Below are 13791 nucleotides of genomic sequence, written 5' to 3' on the forward strand. Positions count from 1 at the left end.
TGCTTCAGACATAAATGTGGTCAATCCTTTGATTACTTCCTCAACTCTTTGCAGTCATCCTAAACTTTTTTATCTCATAATTTTCTGAAACAACTAATGCAATGTGGTAGCCACCTCATACACAAAATGGCTTTGAGTCGTACTTGCAGAGGCCAAAGTTCTCTGTAGGTTTTTCAATTCTAGTTTTTATGTTAGAATATTATACCTCAGAGACATGAAAACTATTGCTATCACTAAAGGGCTGCTTAACAGTTTTAGTTTAGCAAGCTGTGCAGAAATTCTTCATCTCAAACTCTCTCTACCCCCTTCAATTTTACTCCCAGGGTGCTTACCTTTGTTTCGGGAATTGATTACCTTTATTATAAATATAAATTGGGTTTTTTTTTTATTACTTTTCATGTCGTTTTGTATTTATTTAATTTGTGAATTGTTACCATTTTATATGTTTTTGCATTATTTTGTTTTCTGGGTTATTTTCTAGGTAGTTAAAAGTTATTCTTTATGCATCGACCATTGGATCATGTCCAATTGTCACAGTTCCTATGACAATAAGAATATAGTAGACAGATATTTATTCTGAAAGAGAGATGAGAGACAATGACATTTGTTCATATGGTGCCTGTCCTGGCATACTCAAGAGGGCTTAGACCTGTTCTTAGACCCTAACCCCAGAGGATACAAGTTGAGCCAGTGAGGGAGAGTTGCATAGATGTAGGTTTGGTGTAAAGAATGAACTTTCTAATTGTTAGATCTGTTCAACAATATGCTAAGAACAGAAAGTTGTGCATATGAGTTCCCAGTCACTGGAGGTGTAATAGCCAAGACCAAGGAAGGGTTCAGCTCAGTGGGATCTAAGATCCCTCCAAATTGTGATATTCCACACTTCCCTAATTCATTGTGGGAACCACAGACAGAGTATGTGTGCATATACCATTCATAGAAGTCATGGGGAAAATTTACAAATCCTCACTAGCACTAGTGAAACGGAGCAAGACCTTATCGTCCTTCCCCTCCATGTCCCCCATCTGCCTTTTGTCTGTGGAAAAACTTTAGTCAAAGAATAAGTTTAATCAGAGAAGTGAAAAAATACAAGAGCAGAGGAAAAGCAGTTAGACAGGACAAAACAATAATAGTTTAGTCAGTAAGCAAAGTCAAGGACCTTTAACTCTTTCTCAAGGGCTACAGATAATATTCTGAGCCATATCCTGTGAGCTGTCTTGTAGATACTGAAACCCATCAGGTGGAAGAAGTTAACTACATGATGACGAGGCTGTAGCCATGACTTAAGCTGCCAGAATTCCGAGAACTGGCCTCAAGGAAATGGGAACAAACCGAGCCTGGAACTGGAGATGCACTGTACTTAAAACAATCAAGACAACGCAGGTCAGACCACCGCATGACCAATTTCAAGACGACTGTCAGAGCTGACTGCTCTGTTTCTGCATGTAGCCCCTCCCTCTGTCTATAAAAGCTCCTGCCCGCTGGTTGTCAGTAGCAAGGGTGGGGGGTGGGGGAGGAGTCTGCCTTTGAACAGGAGCCCGTCCTTCTCCTGGTTGCTGGCATCCAAAATAAAGCAAACTTTCCAGGACTTCCCTGGTGGTGCAGTGGTTAAGAATCTGCCTGTCAATGCAGGGGACACAGGTTCGAGCCCTGGTCCGGGAAGATCCCACATGCCGCGGAGCAACTAAGCCCGTGCACCACAACTACTGAGCCTTCCCTCTAGAGTCCGTGAGCCACAACTACTGAGCCCATGTACCACAACTACCGAAGCCCACGTGCCTAGAGCCTGTGCTCCTCAACAAGAAAAGCCACCGCAATGAGAAGTCCATGTGCTGCAACGAAGAGTAGCCCCCGCTCGCCACAACTAGAGAAAGCCCGCGTGCAGCAACAAAGACCCAATGCAGCCAAAAATAAATAAATAAATAAATAGAAAAAAGCAAATTTTCCTTTCCACCAGCCTTGCCTCTTTAATGGATTTTGAGCGCTGATCAGCCGGACCCCACTTTCCGTTACACTAGGACCTCATATACTGTTCTCCCAGCCCTGCTCTGTCCTGACTTGCAGTATATGGATTATGGGGTGAGGGATTTAATGCTTCAGTGCTTGTTATTGATTTGTAAATGAAAAGGTTGGCCCCTGGTGTCACAGTCACTGGAAGAGAGAGACCTGAATCCTAGCCTTGGCTTTGTAACAAAGATAATCTGGGCCAGTCATCTCACCTGTGTAGGTCTCAGTTTTCTCACAGGTATAATAAATTGGATTAGGAAACCTTCCTAGCAAGACCTTCCTGCTTTGATATTCTAGAGTAAGAACATATCTCAGGACTACTCGTTGAAAAGCAACAAATGAATGAGATGTACTTGGACTTAGGAAGTACAAAAGTATGGCTTTTTCATCAATATATAGTCATTGTAATAATGACAAGATTGCCTTTCCTGTCTGACCTCAGGAAATAGTTTGAGTCAGTAGGCAAGCAGGAAAAAAAACGGTATTTCCAGATTATTAACATCCATTTAGGGGTAGCTATCAACTTGTTCCTGCTAGCAGGAGAGGTTTTCAAATATTCACTCACTCAGCAATTATTAAGTAAGTACCTGTAGAGTTCCAAACACTGGGATGCCTAGCGCTGGGGGTAAGATGGAGGATCACACACAAGAAAATACACAGTCTTTTACTTGAGAAGCTCACCATGTGGTGGAAAAAACAAGCCCATAGTAGGCAATAATAATAAGCTAGAGTACTGAAGCATAAACTAAGATTCAGGACTAAATAGAAGACAGTACTTCGAAAATGTTTATGACTTGTTCCGGGGGCCAACCATCCCTGCCCCATAAAAAAAAAGCCTGGATGCTGAATTTTTCTCTTCCCAGTTGCTAGGAATAAAGTGCAGCGTGCTGAGTCATCAAGGCTTAAATTCAATGGCAGTAATACCTTCCTTCTTGTGGAGCAGAAAGTGCACAGTCAGCCGTCATGACTTGTTACAGAAACAGATCCCTGCTCTGTAAGGTTAATCCACTTTGAACATGATAAGGCACGAAGAGGTGGCACCCAGAGACTTCCCTCAGCTCCATTCAAATACAGCCCAGAGCCCCACAGCCAGCCAGCATCTGTGCTGTTTGAACAAGACATACTTCTGCCCATGATTAATACTGGCTTTAGAGTTCAGTTTGAAGAATCAGATAAACAAGTATCAGTTTTCTGCTTTCCCTTCTCCCTGTCTTCTGTTCCAGTCCACTCCCCTAGTGGTAAATGGTCTCTGTTCTTTTTATGGGTGGGTAAGAGAGTTTTAGACAAACATTGAAAGGCTCCCTTATTTGAAGATTTCAGCTTGGGACTGGTGTTTTCTGTCCCTGGAGGACACTTGGGCAATGAATTGCCTCATTGTTTTTAGAGGACGGCTATTCAGTGAGAAGTGTGGGTGTCTAACTGAACCACTGCAGTTTTCTGGAGCCAACCGAATGGTGATGCTGCCCCAAGAAAAAAGGGTTGGCTTGCCATCTAATTCAAAAAGGCTGTTAAAAATGTAAAAACAAAGCCGGTATTTCACATGTGCAAAAGGTCACTTGTAAAAAGTCCCTATGGCATTCAGATTAATTTACATGTGATAATTTTTTGATTTGGACACCAGTATTCTGAACCATTACTCTGAAATAAGTTAGGCATTAGGAGACTATTTAAAAAAAAAAATCCTATACTTCTTTTGGTATAGTCAAGGCAGTTCTGGACTATCTGTATTTGTTTATTCTATTTATTCCAACTTTGTTTCAGAAATTATTTTAAGTGGCCACGCTCTCAGTAAGAAGTCTACCCTAATTACAAACTCAAAGCGGGCTTGGTTTCTACTTGGGAAACTCATCCTACTTCAAATTTTATTCCTCTTGCTGAAATGACAATGAAATAAAAGTCCTGGACAGTGCCAGGAGGGCTGCCATTATGCCCATAAAAGATACCCACTTACTCGACATCTCAGTTGGACCGATGCTTCAGCAGCTCCCAGCTCTACCGCTGGCTGGCAGATACTCTCGGCACAAAGTTGGAGCACAGCTAGTACAGTTGGGGTTAAAGCAGCACCCTCACAGGCCCTCGGATTACTCAAGCAGCGAAGCCGAACAGAAAGACAAACCCAATGTTTGTCCTGATTTTTCTCTGGTTATACTCAAAGAAATGATCTCTACAAATTCAGCCTACTTCAGCACTCTGAGTTGTGGGCCTTATTGAACTGACTGTAAAATTATCTCTTTTATAAGAGCTTGGATTCTTTAATCCATGGCAGGCATTTCAAGCCATGGGAACAAATGTAAATACCAGACAGGTTTTTTGAATAAGTAGCAACACTCAGCATACATTTCCCCACTCCCTTCCCCACTCCATTTCTTCACGTTATATCAATCTAAAAGCTCTCCTGGCCCTAGCACGTCACCAAAACTCTTATCAAGTTTGTCAATGGTCATTTTTAGAAAGTTATATTACTTGACTTAACAACATTGGACAATTTTGACCACTCTTTCTTTTTCCAAACGCTCTCTTTCTCTGGCTTCTCTGATGCTTTTCTTCTACCCATTTTGGCCTTTTCTTCCCAAAGTCTCCTTTTTATTGTAACCCACTCCTTTACCTTTTCTTAAGTGTCATGTTTCCTCAGGTCTTGATTTTAGTCCTCTTCTAGTTTTATATTTACTTCCTATGCCGCCATACCTGCTCCCAGTGCTTTAATTACCAAGTATATTGGATGGTTTCAACAATCACTTCCAAATCAGCTTTTTTTTATTGAGTGCCAGTTCTGTATAGTCAACCGTCTCCTGGGAATAACCCTGTAGAGACCCCACAGATTCCTCCAAATGAATATATCCATAATGGAACTCACCCTGAACTTGATCCCTTTCTTCATTGCCTCATATCCTCTTCAATGGTGCACCATCTACTGGAAGGAGAAATAGGGAGTCATCATGGACTGTCTTCCCTTTCCATCACTCTCCATCAATCACCAGGTTTTGTTAAGTTTACTTTCTCAATGTCTCCTGAATCTATTCTTTTTTTTTGTCTCCTGTCACCAGCTGTCACCTGGACAGCTCATCTCCCATAGCCACACAGGGCTCCCTGCAATACATTTTCCAGCCAGACTGTTGGTTTTAATAAACACTTAACTTAAAACCAACAGATAGCTTCCCAGTACTTCTGGGATTAATTCCAAAATTCCAAACATGCCCCTAAATGTCCAGTACTGCCCCTCTAGTCTCATTTTGGGCCACAACTATTCATTTGTGGTAATGAGGCGCAATTGGTTTCTCTTAGAGTATGGTCTTTCCAATCTCAAGGCCTCTCACATGCTATTCTCTCTTCGTTGTAGAGAGATTTACTCTTATATGTGCTTCCAGTTTCAAACTAAATCCCACTCCCCTTGCCCAATGCTCTGGCCAACCCACTTATCTCCCCTTTTATAACAGTCATTATATTTGATTCTAAAAGCTTTTTAAACTACTCTTTTCTGCCAATACACTTGAACTTAGTAAGGGTGGAATCAAATTTATCTTAACTTCCTCAAGTAACTGGGGACATAGTAAAGTCTCAATAAATACTATTGAGAATAAATTAATGGATATTTAATGCATTTTTGCATAATAATGAGTATAATTATAAACAATTTTAAATGCTTTACAGAACTTTTGGGGTAGGAAATAAAATGGACTGCTGCATTTAGTCATAGAAGGAAATACTAGCATTTGTGTGTTAGTAACTATTTAAAGGAGCTAATAATAGGGTCATGTTTCTATCATCCCCTCAATATAGTAGCCATCTTTTCTCTGTAAAACACTTCTTTTGTGGAAAGAAAAAACTAACCCAAATGAGTTGTGGTAAGATAAAATTTGGAAATTTTATGTCCTTTTTTTTTCTTTCCCCAAATTATTTATGTCGTTGCACATATTTTCTCTGCTGGATCTGGGGAAAGGAGAGAATGGCACACATCAGCAGCAGATGTATTGGGAGCAGAGGTCGAGGCTTAGAGCTACAGCAGGATGCAATACCTCGGCAGAGGCCGGAGAGGACAAAATAACAATAGGCAGAGACACCTCTTCCCTCAACTGCGCTCCTGTGAAGCTTCTCTTCTCACCCAGGTACCACCTTGGGAGAAGGAAGGCTGACACCTTGAGAGGGAACAGCTCTGCCTGGGAGTTTGAACTTCAACTGAGGGGAGGATGAAATGTTGTACTGACCTGAACGAGATTGCTGTAAACAGAGAGACTGAGTTACCCCTAAGTGTGAACACTCATTGTTCTTACAGAGCAGAAATAAGGACTGTGAGCAAGTCATGTTTATTTGGGGGGAAGTGAAGGAACACTAATTTTCTGGCCATCTGAGTCATAATGTATAAGTTTAAATCTAATGTAGAGAGAAGTCAAGTCCTCAATGTATTATTTTTTTATTTTTTATTTTTATTTTTATTTTTGCGGTACGCGGGCCTCTCACTGTTGTGGCCTCTCCCGTTGCGGAGCACAGGCTCCGGACGTGCAGGCTCAGCGGCCATGGCTCACGGGCCCAGCCGCTCCGCGGCATGTGGGATCTTCCCGGACCGGGACACGAACCCGTGTCCCCTGCATCGGCAGGCGGACTCTCAACCACTGCGCCACCAGGGAAGCCCTTACCGATAGTTCTAATTAAGATTATATTAAATACTGACAAAAGAAATCACATCAGTTAGCTCTATGTGGGCATGGAGAAAAATTATTATTCAAATTACATTTTATACATCATTATTCATATTTCATCTTAATTCTTTCCTTTTTCAATCCTTGATTTTTATGCCCAAAGTTAAGACAGTTCATTTGAGGCTAGAAGATAATATCAAAGGATTGAAATTCTCAATTTTTTTTTCATTTTTCACTTTTATTTATTTTTTTTAAAGTGAGAGATAGCTAGAAATGGAGGCAGAGAGATGGGGAGAGAGAAATGTAGGAGGTGCTGAGAAAAGGAAAGATGGAGGAAACAAGATGCCTCATATCAAGAGTAAGAGAAAACATGCAGTCTTTTTCTTATGGGGGTTTGGGTGGGCTTCCTTCTGACCCTAGATCGATCTTATTCATATTTTCATTGAAATTATAATTTGGAAAGGATAAAAATGCACATCTGAAACAGAAACTTTTCTTTCTTGAGTCCACTAGGGGCTGAGACCCAGCTATTATATTACCACATGGTCAGTAAAGGAATACCCTCTTCCCCTTCACTGTACTAAATTTCCAAAGCCGTCTGTGACCTCAGTACTACTAAAAACTCTTGTAGAATTTCCTGACAACTTCTTAGAGGATCCAAAAACAATACTACGTTGATACAAATGCATAAGAAAAATTGAATGTAACTCTGATCACTGTGTCCAGGAAAGATATACATATTTATAGAACATCATTTTTATTGCTGTATTCCACCCCATTGTATGGATGTGCACGTATAATATAGAGTCATGTAGGGAATTCCCTGGAGGTCCAGTGGTTAGGACTCCGAGCTCTCACTGCTAAGGGTGCATTTTCAATCCCTGGTTGGGGAACAAAGATCCCGCATGTGGCACAGTGTGGCCAAAAAAAGAAAGAAAAAAAAAAAATATATATATATATATATATATACACAATCATGTAACTGTAAACAAAGTTATGAAACTGCACATCTTCAGAAAAAGGCATGAGGGAGGCCTTAGCCTGTGTACAGCTCCTCAGTATTCATGGGCCTGTATATACTGTGCCTGTAGTAAATGAAATAGGCCTCTGATTGTACCAAGCTTATAACAGCAACAACTGTGAGGCAGATCCTTGAGAATGTAACCACCCAGGCCTGCCTGGAGGAGTCCCATGGAGCTGAGCTCTACAAAGAGGGACAACAGAGGATGATAATACAAATGAGGCTGGAGTATCAAGCGTAACGATGTACTGTGTACTTAAAATCCTGATTTTCCAAAGAAACATGCTTTTGCCTATAACAGTAAAGATAGGAGTTATGGTTCAGGGGAGTTCATACTGTCTGAAAATTAAATAATAATGGAAAAATGTAGGATTTTTAATTAATCCTCTCAGTACTAATACTTTTTTTGTCTTTCCAATATTGTATTCTTTATTTATTTTGTTACTGAAATATAGTTTATATGCAATGTTGTGTTAGTTTCAGGTTTACTGCAAAGTGATTCAGTTATACATATATATATTATTCCTTACATTCTCTTCCATGATAGGTTATTACAAGATATTGAGGACAGTTCCCTGTGCTATACAGTAGGTCCTTGTTTGTTGTCTATTTTATATACAGTAGTGTGTATCTGTTAATCCCAAATTCCTAATATATCCCTCCCTCCCTTTCCCCTTTGGTAACCATAAATTTGTTTTCTATGTCTGTGAGTCTATTTCTGTTTTGTAAATAAGTTCATTTGTAAGTACTGATAGTTTTTTAATGCAGGGCTCTAAAGCTTTCAGCTCATCTTGGAGAGAAGAATTAGTCCCATGGTCACCACAACTTCCAAATAAATCTCTTTCTTCTGGAAAGCCAGATTGGGAAGGCTTACAAAGACAGACTTCCTTGGGCTCTTCCCAGAACTTCCACTTCCGGCAGGGCCGAGAAACATGGCAGCAGCAGCCTATCTTGTGATACTCTAGCTCCTCCACTCAGATAAACGACAGAAACTGGGGTTGGAAAAGTGAACTAACATCAATAGAAACATTTCCCGTGTTTAAAAATACAAGGTTCAAGCTAACCAAAAATATGGGGGTGAGGCGAGGCGTCAGAAGTAAGTGTTACAAATTATATCTTGCATTTTGGCCGCAGAATCACTTTCTAGACGTTAAGTTCCATGAAAGCAATGACCACGTTAGCTGCTACCTTTCTTTTTTCTCCAGAATATAGTATTGGACTTGAACACTAGGTAGTCAGGAAATATTTGTGGAATGAATGAATGAATACAAAGAGAGATTAAGCTCTTCGTAGTATGACTGAAGGACAGAGACTTTAGTCAGCTAAATGCCATCCTTTTGTTTATTTTTCCTCAGGTAAAAAACATTATATGCTTACACAGAACTATGTAAAAAATAGATAAACAACAAGGACCTACTCTATAGCATAGGAAGCTATATTCAATATCCTATAATAACCTATAATGGAAAAGAATCTGAAAAAGAATATATCTATGTATACATAACTGAATATCTATATGTAACTGAATCACTTTGCTGTACACCTGAAGCTAACACAACATTGTAAATCAACTATGTCATTAAAATTTTATATGCTAGATTTAACTAAAATAAGAGGCTTAGTGCAATTATTATTAACAAGCACTATCATTAATGCATGATATGTGCTTTCCAGAGATACATAAGAAGCAAAAACAGAGAAGAGCCTTTACTATCAATAATTCTACCCATAGAATCCTGACCTACATTTCTACTGACCAACACCAGGAGGAAGATGCTCTCTTAGGGCTCAGCAGCATCACTGATTTTGCTGTCAGAGGTGAAGAGCTTTGAAAATTCACCTACAACTGACATCGTGAAAGGAGATGGGAAAGGATGTCTGAAAAATCCTACCAGGTGTGGTTGCAGGCTAAAGGTGTCCAAAGTTGGAATAGTCTTGCACAACTTCATCCATTCATCCATAGACATTTGCCATTTTGAGTACTGCTTTGTACAAGAAGAAGTTATAGAGAAAAAGGTAGACACCAGCCCTTGTACTTAAAGATCATATACCCTGCTAACTCCTTTACCAGCTGGCTGTCTCTTACTGTAAACTCTTCTGTTCAAAAAGTATTTTACTAAGATGCTTAACAATTCTGGTTTATATATCCACGTATTGTTATAACATTATGTTACAGTTACCTATATTTTAATGGTTAACATCTATTTTATTAAACCCCTTTTCTATCCTAACTTGTTTTGATTACTATCTTTATGTTCAAGTATGTTTAAATATGTTACAAATATGAAATTCTACCCCTAAAAAACCTTACATTAAAAAAAAAACAAACTAAAAGGACTAGAACATTGCTTTAAAAAAGAGACTATTCCTGCATGTGCAAACTAATATTATCACACTTAACAAATATCACAACTCTCTTATATTAGCGAATATAAAAGTTATACTCAAATTTCCCCATTTGACATTAAAATGTTCTTTGCAGCCAGCTGTCTTTTTAATTCTATACCTTAAAACTCCCACCAGATCCCATCTCCCATCACACACACACACACACACACACACACACACACACACACGCGTACTCCTATAAATCTTTCAGTCCCTGTCTTTCTTCAGACTATAGAGTATGTGGATACTCTGAAGTCTGTCTCTCCCTTGTTTTCCTTTCCCTGGTCATCTTCCCCTTGACCCGTCACTTCCTATTCAGCGTCCAAGACAGCATAGAAGATGCAGGTGGTCAAACTTATCATTAAAAACACATTTTTGAACACGCTGTTCAAGAGAAGCTCTTTTCTGCTCCAAACCCATTTTAGGACTTGGACCGCTTTAGCTAGTAAAACAGCTCTCAAAGAAGCACTTGTACAATTCAGAAGAAAACTTCCCTTGATTTTTGGCTGAAATTCAGTACTCAAGGAAGCACACAGGAAGGACAAACAGCTCCCACTAGTATTGGCACAAATGACCAGAGCAGGGCAAGTGTCCCCAGAAAGCCTGGGCCTGCTTTCAGTCCTGATCCTGTGTAATCACTTTTAGTTTCTAGAACACACCACAGATAAGGTTGGCATGCATGAATATTTTCAGCCGTTGAGAGTATTAATGTGAAAGCTGGAATCACGCAGTTGATAAGGACACTCAAACACACCCACTTTCTAAGGCAGACGTGAACCCTAGGACTTTTACTGACATTCTCAAGAACCAAAAATTGGGTGGTGGGGACTACGGAACGTTTTCTCATTTGCTTTTTCCATTTACCAGAAAATGTTTTGTTGAATGCTTTCATCATAAAAAGCACTCTTTACATTTTTAGATTACCTAGTAGTATTAGCAACTGCTTAATTCACAGTATCCAACCTGCAATCTTTTTACCCTTCAGAAAGCAGTACAGAGCAAACTTCTCCAGGAACTTGTCCAATTACAGATATGCCCTATTTATGTGAGGTGGAGGGTTCATGGACCCGGAGGCTAGGAGCATGGAGGGAAGGTGGAGAGTGGTTATAATGCCAGAATGGAATCCTTCACTGACTCAGGGCTGTGTGATCATTAGAGCACAATCCCTGTGGAGACATATTCCAAACATTCTATGTTTTCAGGTCACTAGGTTTTCTAAACATTTCCTGAAGCAATGCCATTTTTCAGAACTCCTTTTTCTTCCAGGTAAGCTCTTTCGCATCAATGTCAGCCCCATTCTCCAAGGTGATGTGCTGTCAAGGTGTCCTATGGGATATTAAAGGGCTTTAGCCAGTTAAGGACCCCCTCTAGCCTATAAGGCACAGCACATTTGCGCAAATTAGAAAGAGGAACTCCCTCTGGGGAGATGAATTTAAAAAAAGTAACCCTCCCCTCTGGGTCTATGCCTCCCTGGAAATGGCTGGGCAACAGAAGCACCTCATGCAAAGGAACAGGCCTCTATTCTCCCCAGTGGAAGGACCCTACCTCAGGGGATCCACTGAGCCAAGCAGGGCTGTGTCTCAGGCCCAATCCTCCTCATTGGTGAAGGACTTTGCATGGACTGCACAGCCTTGCTTGGCTGTCCTGCCCCCAAATTCCCAACCAAATCCCTGAAGATGCTGGCCTTTGTATAAACTTGCATTTTAACGTGATGCTTGATTCTCTCTTTTGGTACCTTCGTAGCATCCTTAGAGCAATATAACCCATAGTCTTATCTGCTTGAGGTGTCAAAAGTATTTGCCAAAACAAGAAAAATGGAAAGAAAATGAGATCCTAGGTGAGTAAGCAAGGAGGTTGAAGGAGAGGAGCCCTCTGCACTCATTACAGGAGAAAGTGGAAACCACTCACACTTCTGCCCTGGCCGAGGACCATGAGACAAATGATACATTATATGTACAATTCACCTCACAAACACAACTCTGTGCTGGTACGTTTCTGAGGCAAACAGCAATAATACAAATCGTACTGTTGGAGACCGCGCTAATGAAGTGTGCCTGTAAGCAACAGCACAAACCCAGCCTCACACCCACAAGCATCCCTTTCACACAACAGATGTGCACGCAAGTCACACATTCTCTATCCAAAACATAAATGCACTGTTTGTTCCTGACTCATTTGTTAACTTATCACGATTTTAAATAAGAAAGTGGATGCTCAAGTCTATCAGTCTTTTATTATTTTATTTCTAGAAGGTCCCTCTGATCTCTCCAAATCTAATTGCCTGGTAGGTAGAACAAATCTTAACTTTAAATCTCCTTTCTGTTATATTTTAATGGAAACGATTATATGGGAATTATTTATATTTCAGGCTGTAAAATTGTAACCAATATACTGTAGCCATTTCAACGTGGCAAAAAAAAAAAATGTTTAAATCATTTGGACAATGGCATGAGACAAGGAAATAATTCCTGTAGAAAAAAAAAATTAACAATTGAAATTGTGTAGCATCCCATACTTTTGGGAGGTTTTCTGAGATGTTGTAGAGAAGGGAAGTAGTTTTGATGAAACTGGCCCCCACCAAAAATCTAACCCCAAAACTTTGCTCATGTGGAAATGGAAAATCCTGTATCTTCGTTCCATTTTCTTACTTCTTATATCTAGTGCCTGGTGCTAGTCCTAAGGGCACAAATACACAGTTACTGAGTTAAGGAAATGTAAGTCTATTCCTAAGTCAAGAATTTCACTGTCTAAAGCCTGTATTATTTGGACTCATAAGCCCCAAGTCCATTGTAATATAATGTACATTTCTGTAATTTAGGGTACAAGGGACTAAGAATAGCATGAAGAAACTCAAAACCCATTCAAGGTCCCCAAGTACTGAGTATGGCTTTCCCCTGTCTACAGTGATACTCTACACCACGCTGACAACTTATCTGATGGTAGCGATTCCAAGGAGCTGTGGGCATTTAAGGATAAAATACAACCTATGACAAACACTGCTTCAGGATTTAAGAAACTCAGATGTCTACAGGGACCAGGTGGAAATATGAGTGAAGCAAGGGGAGGATTTGCCTATTAAATATGTACAATTCTTTTGTATTTTCCTGAAGAAACACAGTCTCCATTTTTCTTGAAACATGAGGTGGTGTTGGCATGGCCTGGCATTTGTTATCCCATCAGTGACAGTGACGTTAACAGCTGAGAAATATTTCCAGTGTTATACTGGTGTGATGATTGGCAACTGTTACTCAGCCTCAGCATTAGAGACAAAGAGAGTGATGGAATTCACGCTGTCCTAGAAAGCTCATGTCTGCCTAACGGGGCCAGCTGCTTCTCAGCCCTGGACATTGTTATTGCATAGAAATATGTGAACTCATTGTTCTCCCATCTTCCAATTTTTCAAGGGGAAGATGAAAACCCAGATTTTTAAGTAAAATCTCCCAATTTTAAAATGTTAGCTGAACCTCTTTAAAACTGGGTGAGTCAAGAAAAACACAGAAGGCCCTTCTTTTTGAAACCTCTGGTCTATACCATGCATCTCAGATTAAAGGGATAGCAGATAGTCTTGGAATTCTCAAGGGCTTAGAACAGAAATCAGTGAGCAACGTGCATCCCAACGTAGAAGAATTTGCTTTCATGTATGATGTGAAGCAGATCACGTTTTTATCTCCTGCGTATTAGAGGGGTGGGGTCGCCCCTCCCAAGAGTCTGTGATTCTCTGACTTAGTGTTTGCAGCTATT

General features: G+C 40.2%; 1 long non-coding RNA gene across 1 annotated transcript in view; it reads right to left on the bottom strand.

Moving 5' to 3' along the window:
• LOC307187351 overlaps positions 1 to 13791 on the bottom strand; it is a 55363-nt gene that overhangs the window by 39794 nt on the left and 1778 nt on the right. Inside the window, exon 2 of the long non-coding RNA XR_013828592.1 lies at positions 4862 to 4918. This is a non-coding gene — a long non-coding RNA (uncharacterized lncRNA). The remainder of the gene's footprint in view (positions 1 to 4861; positions 4919 to 13791) is intronic.

This window comes from Stenella coeruleoalba (genome assembly GCF_951394435.1).
Source record: "Stenella coeruleoalba genome assembly, chromosome: 5".
Classification (NCBI taxonomy): Eukaryota; Metazoa; Chordata; class Mammalia; order Artiodactyla; family Delphinidae; genus Stenella; species Stenella coeruleoalba.